At 34.3% G+C, this 16,355-nt stretch overlaps 1 protein-coding gene across 1 annotated transcript in view; it reads right to left on the reverse strand.

The window, feature by feature from the left end:
* ADGRB3 (adhesion G protein-coupled receptor B3) overlaps positions 1-16,355 on the reverse strand; it is a 779,954-nt gene that overhangs the window by 417,525 nt on the left and 346,074 nt on the right.

A 16,355-nucleotide genomic window follows, 5' to 3' on the forward strand; every position in this document is an offset into this window, starting at 1 on the left:
ACTGAAAGTTTAATCTGTACCTTTTCTTTGCTAAATTGTTATAAAATTGACTTTAAAATCATGAAATAATAACGAACAGGCCAGAGAAACATTAAAGTACATTAATCGTAACTATCAATTTCCCATCAAGAATTGTGCCAACAAATCTTTTAAAGTAGGGCAGTCAATCTGAACTAATCAAAAAAGTATACATTTTCTAAGTATTATATTTCAAAAAGTGTTGAAATCTCAGATATTTTCCTTTTCTTTTTCTGTAAAGATGTCTAAAACAATTTTGGTAAAATAAAATTTTCAGAGACATACTTTATTTCCATTGTGTTATGCTAAAAGTCATAACATATTTAGGTACTTTACTTTTCCCTATTTTCTTCTTTCATTTCCTTTCATCTCTCTTTGGTAGCTGCCATCAACCGTGGACTAAAACCCAAATGATTGACACGGCATCAGTAATCCAGCTCTTGCCTATCTCTATAGTGTCAATGCTAATTGCTTGGTAATGGAGTGGTATTCACGTATTTATTCATGAAAGAGACACAGCACTGGGCAATAAGAAGGACATGAACCCTCAAAGTAGAAGCCAGCTGGTTTCTACTTTGTACCAGGCTGTACCACCAGGCTGAACTCCAGTCCTGCTTCTAAAATACTGGTAATTATTTGTAATTTTCTATTCAGGTCATGTGTTTCATGACTTCACATTTTTGCAATAGATATCCTACTCTCTTTTCTTCCATGGTATCTTGTTTAAAAACCACTCATATTTAGTTCTTTTCTTCTAAATAACTAAACAGAGTTAATCAAAGCCTTCTCTTGTTATCTCTTATACAGACATGACTTTTATCACAGAGAATGGTAATTATTTGCTTAAATATTTTTCTGTCCCAATAGTCTTTCTGACACTTGAGGGTAGGCTCCCTGCCTTATTCACAGTCTTAGCAAACAGCATAGCAAAGTTTTGTTGCAGTGAATTCAGTTTTTATGCCCTAAGTACACCTTTGTGGTACAATACAGTGGAATGGGCTTTAGAGCCAGGGGTGCCTAGGTTTGTGTTTCAACTTTGCAGCTTATTATTACTCATGTAATTGAGTTCACTGGAGACTCAGTTTACCATGACTCCTCTAAGATTTGAAAAATGGATCTATATATTAAAAATGTTTTAAAAGTCATTTTCTTAACACAATTAAACCCACACAAGCCTAAGATAATTAGCAGAAGCTAGAGCATACAGGAAAGCATATTGCTCTCCCACGGTCTGTGTGCCCTACATGCTCTAGTTCCTGTGGACTTCTTCCCCCTTCCCCGCCATTTGCTGTGCTTTAGTCACACTTGTCTTTTTGCTCTTCCTCAATAACATTAGGTACATGCATATCTCAGGGCCCTTGTCTTGCTTTTTTTTTTTTCTTTTTTTTTTTTTTGCGGGAGTGGGGGCAGGGCGGGTGTGGGTGGTGGGGACCTTGAATAGTCTTTCCACAAGCATTCATATGCTTTTTGTCACCTTCTCAGAAAGGTCTTACCTGACTTCCTAACTAAAATGGAATCCTTGTCATTCTCAATCATCTCGTCAGACTTCATCGTGCTCAACCTTACCTGCCATTGTGCCATCTATGTCCTGGTTTATTCATTTTTTTGCCTGTGCCATTAAGATATTAATGTAAGCTTTCTGAAGGAGGAGGTTTTGTTTATTATTTTATTCCCATTATCTAGAAGTTTATTCAATATACTGAATGAATGAGTTAAAGGAATGAATGGGTTAATGAATCAACTTCCATCTATGCTTACATTGTTAGGTCATAGGATTAAGTTAGGCACACTTGAAAGACGTAACTCACTCATGGACATAGTCCATAGGAAACACTGGTAACAAATAGCATGAGACAAACACACTATGTAACTTAAAGAGGTAGTGCTGCTTCTGAGCTGAAAAAGGTCTGGTGCTCTAGCTGCACTTGTCCTTTTGCTCTTCCTCAATGACATTAGGTACAGGCATGTCTCAGGATATACATGAAGTATGAGGAAGGTTTTGAAGAGAAATGAAGCTAATAGAGTCTAACCTAAAAAAAGTCATAAAATTCAGTCCTCAGTTTTGCACTGGCAATGCAAATCACAGCTGTGATACTCAAAGCTGCAGAAGATTAAATTGTTCTCCATTAGGAATAGAATGTAGCAATGGTTGCCACGGTAAATAATTAATGTCTGACTGCCTCAAATCAGCCCTTTCTCTATTATTTTGGCAACCCATACCTGTGCCTGTGAGGGATTTAACCTGTACAGATCTAATGTATGCTTCTCCTCAAACAAAAACATCACAACATAGAATTGAATCTTGAGAAATAAAACATTTAGACATGCTTTTTTGCATTAAAAATAGTTACAAAAGGCACTGGATGGTTCAACTAATATGAAAGCCAATTTGTCACGTCTGGGTCAGCATCAAATCTGGCCCAAGTCAGTAGTAAATTAACGTCATTGCCATCTGACAGCTGCTTGGAAGGCTTATGTAGAATGAGTTGTTGTCAGTCCAGCTCTTAGCAAACAGGTGCCCAGATGACAACACCAGCTCTAACAATTGACACTGATTAGCATCCTTCCTGGCATTGTCAGTGAAAAGCACTCGGGACAAATACCTTGTAATATTTTCACACAGTGGTGAGACTATTCATTGCCTTTATACAGGGTATAAAGAATGTTTGAATAAGATATGTTTCTGTCCAGAATGTATTTAGTTGAAAGACAATTTCCTAGTTCTTGATCTTCTATCCACAACACGTACATACTGTGAAGAGCTCTCTTTTTTTTTTTTTTCCTTATGTCTACCCTTTCACCACCTATTTCCTAGAATGACATGTCCAAGTTTATCTGCTAGATTGTTTTCCATTTTTTCTTTCTGGATTATGAAGTTGAGAATCAATGGATTTGCTCATCTTACCTCCTCTCTCTTTCAAACCGTCCTTTATTTGCATTCTACTTCTCCTCCTTTGTTGTTGTCTCTATGGTTTAATTATAGGGTTATTCCTAAGATTTTAAATCCCATCCAATCCCTTCTTCAATATTTCTCTCTCTCAAAAAAAAAATGGCCTGATATCATATATCTTATTTAAATACCAACTTCTCTTATTGCTACTTCCTTTCAACCGCTGTCTTCTCCCCAGTTCTCTTCAAAATCAATATCAGAGGTACAAAATTTGGTTTGAGCCCAACAACTTTTTAAGTTGTAAATTAAAATTTCCAGTTACCTACAAAGTATGCTTTCTGGAAATCTTGCTAGTATGTCATGTTTGTGCAGCAGTTGTAATCATAAAACCTAGATTTAAATTGTGGTTCTACTACGTATTACAAAGAACCATTGGAAAAAGTATTTAAATCTCTCCTAGGATGATTTATATGTAAAAAGGAGAAAATAATCACATTGTTATTATGATGGGTTAATATGAAAATAGAGGTTAAAGGTGGACATTCAAAAACTGTTTCTTCTTCTCCTAAATTCAAGATCCAGTTTCTCTAATACTAGCTTATGCAGTGTTTCTCTGCTCCATCCTTTTCCTATAGACATGAGATGGATCCTAGTATAGGTCTTCAGTACTTAACTTCCAGAAGGTTAATTCTTTCTTCAACTGAATCTAATTGGTTATTTATTCTATTCATTAATTTCAATGACAATATTTTACTTATAGAAGTTCTGTTTAAAGTTTTTCATATTCTTTAATTATTTAACTGTGATTTCTGTTCTTTCACATCTTAATGATTTTAAACAATATATTATAGTTTTTAAAATATTTTCTATTCTTTTAAATTTGTTTTGCTAAGTCTCTTGATTCCTGCATTTGCTGATTCTTCCTCATAATGTTTTGCTTCGTGATATTTATAATTATTGTAAACTTATATTCAGTGGGATATATTTATCTTTTGGGAGCCCCAAGTGCCTGGTTTGTGAAACAGTTGTTAGAGATGCTTTTGAGTGCATTTCTCTGGGAGTGGAACCTTCAGGCAGTTCATTGGTCCTGAATCAATTTATGCAAATTTTCATGTTAATTCCATCTGTTCTTGGTTCAGACTAGGAGTTTCCATTTCTGAAAGGAAATTTCTTCTTCTCCAAGAAACTCTGCATGAATTACAAATTTCTTAGACATATTGCAGGCCTGAGAATGCATAAGGTTTTTCTACTTCATGAGGCTGGAGCAGCAATACAGTGCTGGGTCATTGATAGAGGCTTGGAAGGGCATCACTGCTTGTGTGAGAAGTGTTGTTAGCATCCTCACGAAGGCTTTAGGACCTCAGCTCCTAGCACCCAGGGCTTATGTATGATCTAACATTCCAATAGCTTTTTCCTATAGTTCTGGCTTTGATATCCTCCTGCGTTAATTTCCAATACCACAGGATTCCTAGGTCTTTCTTTTGAGAGAAGTTATAAGTCAATATTTGAAAATATATACTTCCTATAGTTTATGCAGAAGTCATTATGATCTATAATGGTCAGCTTGGTTCACCCCACTACTTTATTATGACTACTACAGGTACCCTAGTAACAATCTGTTTAAACTTCTCACCATTTCTCCCTGCAATAATCATGGATTCTGTCTTTGCTCCCTGACTCATGCTATTATATTACTTTAAATGCTCTCCCAAAATCCGCTCCTTAAATTGTTCTCTCTCTTTTCTCCTTCACGAATTCTTTTTGGATAACTGCAATCATGATATGATCTCTATTTTCAGGCTCACAGAAGTAATCTTGCATATCTTATATCACTATAGTGTTTGTCCTGTTATCTTATCCATTCCACGAGAACATAAACTCCTAAAGAGCCTGTAGTTTCTTCTTCATCTTTGTTTCCCCTATAATCTCTAAAATACTATGTGGCACACAAAAGTACCTGTTCAAAGGGCTTGCTGAATTGAACTAAAACTACAGGAGGATTTTATTTTACTTTCAGCAACTGTAATCCACAAATGTTGGCAAGGTAAAAGCAGTAGTCCATAATTATTCAAAACAAAGAAATATGTAATAATTGGAGAACTTTTACATTTCCTGACAGAATTGTCTTGTAAACTATATCCAATTAATATAAGTAGCCAAATGAATTCAGAAACTTTAGAAATCTACAGTTATATACTTGGTACCTTTAGAAAATAATAACAACAATAATATATCATTCTGACTATATAGCGAGCATGGGATTACATGTTTTAAAGGGGTACCTCACTTGAGCTTTAAAACAATCCTTGGAGGTGCCATAATGATTCGCATTTACAGATGAAGGAGTGGAGACTTAGTAAGGTTAACTGCATTCTCCAGGATTGCATAGCTCCTAAGTAGTGACTATGGAGATTTGAGCCCAGGCAGTCTGATCCGTAGTCCATGTGCTTAGCTAATACTATATGCTTCACTCAGGTTTTATATGGTGCTTTCATTAGAAATTGTCAAAATGCTTATTTTGACAATATTTAAGTGTGTTCATATGTTTAATATTTTCAGAATATTTAAAAATCATTATCAACCACGTTTGTGTTAAGGAGAAATTCAATATTTTTCGTATGAAGAAACAAAAGACATGAAGCAACTCACTGGACTCCTGAGGTATTGAAAATTATTTGAGTAGTAGTTGTTATTTTGGAATATAATGTGTAAGCATTTCTAAAGCCATTTACCAGTGCCTATAGAAGATTTTGTAGGTAGATTTATTCAAGTAGATGTTGAATAAAAACCTAAGGATATCTTAAAGACTCCATTTCCTTTGGGTAGTGTGTTTTGATTATTGTGATTAAATCATGGAAATAATTCAGAAAGGTTTTTTTTTAATTTTCATATTTCCTTTTAAAATTATAATTACCAGCAATTATGCTTGCTCACTTTGCAACACTGTGAGCATTATTGCTCCAAAGAACAAGCCTTGAAAGTTTCTGTGTCATTCATATTTACTACTATTGAGAAGATCAACAGTGAAGGGGGAAAAATGAGTCTAAAAATAGTTGCTCTTCAGAGTTCTAGACTAAAGCCTCCTTGTTCTTTATATAGAAAGATGTGGAGAGGGTCACGGTTTAAAGAGTAGGTGTGTTTCTGAAATAACCTTATTCTTTTCTTTTCAAGCCTCCCACTGCCAGCCACAGTTGCCGCTATTGTGTGAATCTTAAAAAAAGGTTGATCATAGTTGCTCTGTGCAAATGACACATTTCAAACGTCATATATTTATATATTATTTTCAGCATCAACTCCTACAGTCCATCTGTAAGGTGTATTAAAGGCTTTCACAGTTCTAAGTGGCTCCAATTAAAAGATAATTATACATAGAGCTTTTTCATAAAGCAACAATCTAACTATACATCTTTTAATTTTGTTCGTAATTTGTCATTTCCTAAGACTAAAGTCACTCATTGGAAAATGATATTTGATTATTTACAAATCTACCTGAAGTCTCCATGAAATATAGAGATTATTCTAGATGAAAAAGAAGATATACCCTTAGTTCTGGTAAATGAATATTTCTTAAGTTTCCCTATGTTTGATATGAAGAGTTTGTGTTCATCTCAGGGTTGCCCTCAAGTGAAAAGATCAAGTCTGAAAATAAAATCATTGTCTGGAGACAATATGATAGGGCAGATTTGGTCCAGAATTTCATTGCATAAATCATGTATGTATCACACAGAACTCAGAATTGTGGGTTGAACAGCATTTGGCCAAAAGTGCTTTGGATATCCCAGTTTCTTGTCTGAGGAATCTCTGAAGTAAGAGATTGGACGGCATGGATTTGAGAACTGTAAATCATTGTTATGGGAATAAATTGAGCCATGGAGAAAACTGAGTCTGGTATTTACTGTGCATATTTTCCTGTAAAACCTGAAGTTTCCAAAATAAGAATGAGAGCATAGTAAATTTGCCTACCCAATATAAACAATGGATAGCTTTAATTTCAGAGTTTTTGGCTAGAATTTGACAAAACTGCATTCCTGAGCAAAGGACATATGCAGGTGAGACTTGCTGTCTAAACATCAAACAAATCTAGATGTTCTCATAAATATTTTGAGCCAGCAGCTGGAACTAGAGCATGCTCTATGAGCTTAAAACAGTATAGTGGCCACAGACTGGCGCCCAAGCTTTTAGGAACCTTCCCCAATCTGAAGCAGAGCACTAAGTAACATGATGTTTCTCTATGGGTTTCTCAATTCTATTTCCATTACTTGACTCTTCTGGTTCTAGGGATTGTATATCAGTCAGAACAGCATAGATTATGCTGTGCTAACTACTTCAAAATCTCAGTACCTGAAAGCAACAAACAAATATTTATCACACTGCATATGCAACCCACATCATCAGGGAGGCTCTGTTTATTATAGTCCTTCAAGGGCTTGAGATGATGGAGGATAAAAGACCTTGCAATGGCAATGAATGACACTCTCAGGCCTGAAATGGCAATGGTCACCTCCATGCACAACCAATTGACCAGAACTAGCCACACAGGTACCTAACATCAAGGGGGTGAGGAAGTACAATCCTCCCATATGCCCAGAAAAGGAAAATCAGGTATCATCTAATATGATATGTTTTGTGATGGTATGATGCTAACTAATTGTCATTTTACTTCTTTGCCTCTCTCTAGTGCCAATGGATTCATTCATCAAAATATCAACGCTGGATAAAACCTACCACAGTGCTTCTCAAACTTTAATGTGCAGTGAATTACAAAGAGCACTTTTCAAAGTTGCTGATTCTGATAAAGTAGGTCTGGGGCAGAGTCTGAGATGCTACATTTCTAACAAGCTCTCAGGTGCTGCTGATACCTCTGGTCCTCAGAAAACATTCTGAATAGCAAGGCTTTAACAAATTCCTTCCCTGCACCTGCATACAAGTAGCTCAACTTTGTTGCAGAAAAATCATAACCAAACTGACAGCTATACTCTAAATTCTGTATTTCAGACTTCAGGTTGTATGCAATGCAGCCTGCTAATCCTATTATATTTCTCTAATGGGCTTATTTTCAACCTTCTGGAAATTACTGTTTTATATCTTTTCATCTCTCTTGAAAAGACACATATTTCCTCCTAAATCCTCACTCTTAGCTAATGATCCTGCCTTATACTAAATGGAGAAAAAAGAATCCATCAGATGAAAACCCCATAATCTCTCCCACACAAAACCCACTAAGCTCTTTTCACTGTATTCATCTTTCCCATCTGCTTTCCTCTGGTTATAATGGAGAAAGTATCTTTTCTCCTACCAAAATCAGTTTTTTGACATTTGCTATGGCTAACATTTCTTTTGCCTTGTTGGGTTTTCTTGAATTTTCATGTTTCTCTTCTAAATTTTACTGGATAATTTCTTTTAACATATAAAAATGTTATAATATTTCTCATTTAAAACAAAACAAAATAATACAAAACCCTTTTTTGGCCTTACATATCCTCCTAACTACTACCCTATTCTTCTGCTCTCATTCATTATCAAAATTTAGAAAGGGATGAATACACAACCTTTTTTACTTCCTAATCTCCTGTTCTTTGTGTTGATGACTTCCAAAATTATTTCCTGTCCAGAAATTAGAATCTGAGTTTCCGACTCCCATATCCAATTACATTCTCCAGATTTAATAGAAACAACCTTTGACAACCCCCAACCTGATGTGTCCCAAATTATTTCTCGTGGTCCTGCCTTCCCTGCCTCAGAAAAATGACATTATAACCAGCCAAATGTGATTACTAACCTTAATAAAAGACACCATCATCTCTTGTCTGGATTACTGCAGCAGGTTTCAAAGCTTCCAGTCCTGCCACCCTATGGTCTATCCTCCATAGAAACCTCATATGACCCTCTTTAATTAGATTTCATCAAACCATCCCTCTTCTCAATGCATTGCCATTGCACTTATTATTAAATCCAAACTCCTAGCAAAGGCCTTAAGGCACAGCTCTCCAGTCTCATCTCATGATACTCTCTTCCTGCTTACTAGCTCTGGCCAGTAGATCTTTTTGCTTTCTTAAAGACCTCAAGGTATTTCCGTGTGTCATTTTCACTACATGGAATGTGCTATCATTTCCTGACATAGTCATTCTCTCCACCCTTTACATGTTCATCTCATGCATTCATCTCATCTTTCAGGTCACAGTATTAAATGTTATTTCTAAGAAGAAATAGAGAGACCTCATTGTTTGTTTGTTTGTTTGTTTGTTTTTTATCTCAAGTCGTTTCCAAACATTATTCTGTATGTTGGCACCCTGCTAATTTCCTTTAACATATAAAAATTTGAAGTTATTTTTAATCTCATCTCCTGTCTATTTATATTTATATTGAATTTATTGTGTATTACATTCAAGTTGCTTCCCCAGGTCCTTGAGCTCTACTTGGAACATAGTTAAAGGTCAATGATTATTTTTATAATGAATTAATGGGTAGATGAATGGATAAATGATTGAATAACGCAGTATAGTTTCTTTTGTAATTTTTTTCCCATTGGTATTAGTCTGAATATACTTCTCTATATAATTATATTTGATTACCATTATACTATACAATTATAAATACTATATATATACAATATACTATACAATTATATTCCATCCTATAAATAAGTTTCACTTCAAAAAGTTTCAGACAAGATCGGGCCCACTCAGTGTTGTATGGCCATACACACTTCAAAAAGTTTCAATGCCTAAAACTGACTCTAACATTTATCCTCCAAGTCACACTAAAAGCATACTTTGGGAGAAGCTTAACACTCTCCTTGGCTTTTGTTGATATAATCAGTAATAAGTTATAAGGTTAAAAATAGAAAAAATAGTATATCTAGATATACTAAAAAATAGCATATCTATTAGAGATACTTCATATATATACATATATGAAATATACATATATATGTATATAATATGTATATATGTGTATACATATTTCATATTATATATGTATATATGAAATATATATGTATATATTCATATACATATTCCTAATATGTATATTAGACATATCTAATATTCTATTAGAGATGTCTCATATATATACATATATACATGAAATATCTCTAACAGATATACTATTTTTTCTATTCTTAACCTTATAATTTATTACTGATTATATTAACAAAAGCCAAGGAGAGTTTGTATATGTATATGTTTGCATATGTATGTATATGTATAGGAGATATATATATATATCTCATAGGCTTCCTTAAAATTTCAAAGGGAACACAATCATGTGTGACTAAAGATTATTTTTCTTTTTTATAATACAATTTAAATCTACCGGTTTGGGATAATGTCTCACTTATGTAAGACCAGTGATTTTTGTCATCAACTAGAAAAGCTCACATAAATTACAAAAATGACACTTTCAAGGACATCAGAGAGCTATGTAAGTAGTGAGAATGAGATGAACCAAATTGCCAGAAAGTAGAGATCTTTTCTGAGGTGAGCCAAATATTTCACTCATTTTTTTTTCTCTTGTGAAAATTTGTCAATTCTGGGTAAGAACTGAGGGTCGAGCATGGGTCAGGCAGATTACCTCTGGGGTAGAAAGAGAAATTAATGTAATTTGGTTGGCCAGAGATGGAAAAGTACAGTGAAAATTTCAGGGGCCCTAAAAATCCTGCTCAGATTTTTTTTTTTTTTCTCATGAGACATTTGCTGAGCTTTTGACCTGTGTAAAAAGCTGAGAAGATAGGATGAAAAATTATTAAATGCAGAACTCCAATTTTCCCTTTCCTTTAAGAGCTTTGGGAACTGAGGGAAGAGTCCAGTGTTAAGCACCCAGTTGGCCTCACCCTCAAGACAGCTGACAGATTTGAAGTTGCTTGGGCAGAAAGCTAGAACATGGAAGTAGCAACTTCTGAAGGCTGAGCTGAATCTCCCTCGGTCTCTCAGAGCTGATGGGATGGGCACATGTAGGCTCTAGAAACATCATGGAGAAAGGTAGCCTAAGTAGATGGAGTCTATTAAAAGTGCAAAATAGCCCTGACCCAGATCAATTTCTGATTGAATTAAAGTATCAACTCCTCACTGTATTTGAATAGCTAAGGAAAGGAAGGATATTTTCTGGGATACATTAGCCAGTATGATTTGAAGATCATATTTTTATTTTATGCAATGTCTGACATTCAATAAAATATTACTGGATATGAAAAGTGGCCAGGAGATATGACAGACAAAAAGCAAAGCAAAGTAGACTCACAGATTATGCAGATGTTACAGTTATAAATGTACTTTGGGAGGCTGAGGCGGGCGGATCATGAGGTCAGGAGTTCCAGACCAGCCTGGCTAACATGACGAAACCCCATTTCTACTTAAAGTACAAAAATTAGCTGGACGTGGTGGTGGGTGCCTGTAATCCCAGCTACTCAGGAGGCTGAGGCAGGAGAATCGCTTGAACCCAGGAGGCAGAGGTTGCAGTGAGCCGAGATCACACCATTGCGCTCCAGCCTGGGCAACACAGCGAGACTCTGTCTAAAATAAATAAATAAATAAATAAATTACAAAATAGACATTGTCCATTCTTTGGAGAGCCCCAAAAGTGTTCCGATGTTAAAAACAGAAACAAAGTATATTCTAGACTAGGAGTCTGTAAACTATAGCCTGCAGGCCAAATCCAACCCATTGCCTGTTTTTGTATAAAGTTTTTCTGAAACACAGCCATGCCCATTTGTTTATTTATTGTCTGTAGCTGTGCTCTTGTACTACAAAACAGAGTTGAATAGTTGCAACAGAAGTCATATGGCATGTAAAGTCTAAAATATTGACTATCTTCTTCTTATAGAAACAGTTCACCAGCCCTGTTCCAGACTTATAATACAATACATAAAGTTACTACAATTGAAAGCTTTCTTACAGGCATAATGGAAAACTCATTAGGAATCTGTGAAATATATTGTCAACTCTGACATATGAATTGCTTAGAAAAGAAAGATTTAAATAACACCTCCCTTCCAAGTTTGTTTGTTTCCCATCAGCGTCAATAAATGTGAGCTATTATTATTTGCTGAAAACACAGTGAACACATAATTTTATTCAGGACCACATGTTAAAAACTCCATAACTGTGGAGCTGAACTCAGATCTCAAAACTCTAACAGATGGTTCTGAATAAAATAAAGAGGCTTCTGCCCATTTTAGAGAAAGCAATGTCCTTTAATTTTCCTTGTTATTGTTGGGTTCTGCAATGATTATTTGAATTCCTAAATGAGTACTCACAACATTTTGGAGTGTGGCGACAAGAATTAAAAGGCAGTCAAATGCTATGTCTTGAGTACTAAGAACAAAGTTGTCCACATGATTTCATGAGAGGACTATGTAGTTAGAAATACATGTATATGGATGCAAAATCAATGTAATAATTAGTAATAATAATAACTCACGGTTACCGAATGTGTACTACGGTCTGGTAAAAATCCTGTTCAATTTATCTGGAGTGACTTCCTTATTGATTCAGGGTTAAGAACTTCCACGTGATTATAATGTTGTCAGGATTAAGAACTACTGATTTAGGTGCTCCCGGCTTTCCATTACTTGCCACGTTCCAGCCTTATTTTATTACATAGAACTGGCAGAACAGGTAACTCCTGTCTTGCAGACTTACTCACCCTCACCTAATTGGTGAATACTTGAAAATTAAAACCATCTGCTAGTTCCTATGACCAGCTGAACCACGGCATTCATTTATTGGTTTCTTAATTGCTCATTAAAGAAACAGACTAGCATACTTTTTAGCTCAATACATATTTGTTGTAAACAAGACCTATGATGGTATTGTTTTGTTTTCTTCCCCCAAATAAGCTGCAGTAATAAAATGTGTTATCGTCTTTTAGGCAATGTGCTGAGCATTTGTGCAATGAGATGGTGACCAAAAAAGTGTGATATGTGAGGAGTTTTGTTGCATTAACTTGAGAGAAACTAGGGAGAAAAAAGGAAAGCAAATATTCTCCTTTCTGTCTCTTTCTCTCTGTCTCAGTTTCTTTATCTCTCTTGGTCTCTCTGTCTCTCTGTAGCTCCAGCTCTCTGTTCTAATAAACTACCCATAAGAGTAGAGGAAAATAGGAGGAACAAAGCCCTTAAACAGGATTCAAGCTCTTTAATATCTGTAAAATATGTTAGGTAAAGATGACTAAATAATCACGCCAACATTTGTATTTGTTTGTTTAATGAAGATTTGAATCATAGAAACAGAGTTTTAAGGAACAATAACCTAACACGGGACATTTATACCTAACTCTTCATATTTCCCTATGGTAGAGCTTCCATTAGAGTAGTATCTTTAGCCTTTCTCCATCTTCATCACTCACTCATCTCCAGGGAAGGAGGAGTGATATACCTGTCCAATACATTTAGGAGAAAGCATCAATATGCTTGGACCACCCCCCTTTGCTTTAGATTTGTCTGCCTACGGGGGCATACATTCTGCCAGTTACACACAGCTTGTCTCCCCAGGTGTCTGTTTGTACGTATGTAAAAGAGAGGAAGAGGAGGAAGAGGAAAAAAGAGAGAGAGAAAGAGAATGTTGCCTGTGATTTTTCGCATACACCAAAGACAAAATAAGTCTATTTGTTCAAGTGTAGGCTGGCCCACTGGACCACAATATTTAGCCATGTTCTCCAAATAGCTTTATAAGTAATAAGAAATGATATTGTTAACTTATTTGACTCCTGTGCCTATTTTTCAAGAGTTCTGTAATTATGTTAGCTTTGTCTGGTATACAATTCAAAACATACTCCACAGTATGAAATGAAACATTAACATATTAAAAATTTAAAATTTCCAAGAATCTCATAACATTTGGCACTTTGTTCTTATATTCTCAAATTTATTTAATTGGGTATGTGTATTTGTGTCTTGTCTTTCAAAAAACAAAAACATTGGTATGATAGTGTTTAACTTTGTATCTTATAAGGCTTCCAAATAAACTTTATAAGTATTAACATATTGACATCATTATGCAATGGCTGAATAATTTAATAAAGTGATTTCACCAATCACTACACATTTCTAGATATTTGGGGCTAGAAAATTGGACATGAAGGCTAATACTCGTTATTTTCATGTGGTTAATATGCATAAACATTAAGTCTGGTGTATCACCTTCTCAGAACTCTCCACCTACCATTATCCTTCTACTGATAAGAAAAGTAGCAAAGTCATACTTCACTCAAAAATCTATGAAATATTTATTAATAGTATACGCTTAGTATTGTGTTAGGAACTATAGCAATGGAGATTTGCAAAAAAGAAAAAAAGGTTCTTGACCTCAAATAACTCAAACCAAATGTCCAACATGACAGATTAGTGATTTTATATCTTAAACTTATTAATGGCCCTTTTGTTTACCTCAACTGGTTTATAATTGAGAGTTCACAGAACATACACAACTAATGTTTATTAATGATAAAATTTCATTTCAAATTTAGGTGATTGCTATATATTTATAAAGTAGGTATACACATATATTGTAATCTATGTTTCAAATAGTTGGAAAACATAGATCTACGTATTTTAAATATTTTCTACAGTAGATTATAATTAATTATTATTGAATGAACTTTTTGAATATAGAGGGGTAAGAAAATGAAATCTCTTAAGGATTAAATGTTGAAATGATAAACTACTAAAAGAGAAAAAAGCATAGTCTCCAAACTAACTTAAGAATTTGAGGAAGTCTCAAATGTTCTATATCACAAATACTATCTAGTTTTGCTACTTAGACAAAGCATGACTTAGCAAAACCTCAGAATGAGTAAGACTATGCAGAAACGTTGATCTCATTTCTGTTTCCAATTGAGTATGCAGAGTATGGATGATGAGGCTGATGTGTGACATAAGCATTATTTAAAGCATAAATTCATTCATCCTATACTTTACTGAACATGTAAAAAGATCATGTTCTTTTCTTGTGTATGCATACATACACAAGCCCTAGATTTGTGCACGTATGCATGTATAAATGTGTGTGTATATTTCATACATGTATTTGAGCATAATTCATATGCCAAAATATATGCAACATCTATCTTGTCTCTATCTATCTATGTAACTATCAACTACCTATCTATCTACTTACTATCCAACCATCTGTCTATATCTAATTTATCTATACTTTTCTATAAGTACAGCTCAAATTAACAATATGTTGAGTTCTAAAATTGTATTCTTATTGAAACAATTCTTTAAACTCAAAATCAATTTTCTGTACCCAGAAATATTAATGCCCATTGTTACACAACTCTTTCACAATGGTATGATTATTTCATATATCTCATTTGTTCCATTCCAAAACTTCCACAGGTGCTAAGATGATGGAACCAATTCCATTTTGTAAATAGCAAGATAAGACTTGAGTGTGATCATGTGACTTTTCCTAAAAACATGTAAGCAGAAAATACTGCTCCCAGCAATAGAGTGTAGGACAGATGATTTCATATCAAAAGTCAAAAAGATTAAATGGCCTAAAGAAAAGAGATTAGGTTTTGGAACAATTGTGCCTAGGGCATACTTTTCACTCTTTACCTCACTGAAGTGGACTGCTCCCCTACAGATATTCAGTTTCTTTTTATGTAAACTGCAGCATGGACACCCATCTTGCAGATTCTTGTGAGGACTGGGATTCATTTATGAAAGTTTCCAGCCAAGTACCTGGCACTATGTAGGAGCCGAATAAACAGAGGCAGCTTTTCACTATACAAGATCATGCACCTGATAATTGCAACCAAGTCAACAAGGGCATATTCATATCTGCTGTCAATTATTGACTGAATAATTTCAAAAGGATTCACACTTTGAGAGTTCATTTCTTCTATTTCACTGAGTGTATCTATCTCATCCATCATCAGATGGCCTGCACTCAAGAATGAAACCTCATTTAAATATTCCAGTACAAAACAGTACATTTGGAAAGTGAAAATTTTCTGCAACAAAAGTGATACTATTCATTCTTAGCAAATTTGTAAAGATTGCTCTATTATTTACTTAATCCATGCAATTATTCCCATTCATCACCATGACTAAATAAGAACTGAATATGGATATAATTAAAGTAAACAAAGTCTAGTGACTAAAATTAGAAAAAAAAATCCATTAAAATTTAATCTATATGTTTTTACTTATACCTAACTTTGAAACATAATGGTCTGAGTTATTGACAGTTATTAATAAAAGAAGCTTTATATTTCATATTCTTAAATTTTATATTATGAAGCTAAGCTATATATTATATTCTCCCACATATATATTTTGTCTCTAAATCTCCTAAATATAAACAAAATGACTATAAAAACACGTGTGTATATTCATATCTGCATATTATAATATAACAACTTTATTTATATTTATATTTTTACATTTATATCAATATAATGCATATTATATGATATATAAATATAAAACTGTATATGATAAACA

This window comes from Rhinopithecus bieti, unplaced genomic scaffold (assembly GCF_001698545.2).
Source record: "Rhinopithecus bieti isolate Rb0 unplaced genomic scaffold, ASM169854v2 scaffold_5569, whole genome shotgun sequence".
Lineage (NCBI taxonomy): Eukaryota > Metazoa > Chordata > Mammalia > Primates > Cercopithecidae > Rhinopithecus > Rhinopithecus bieti.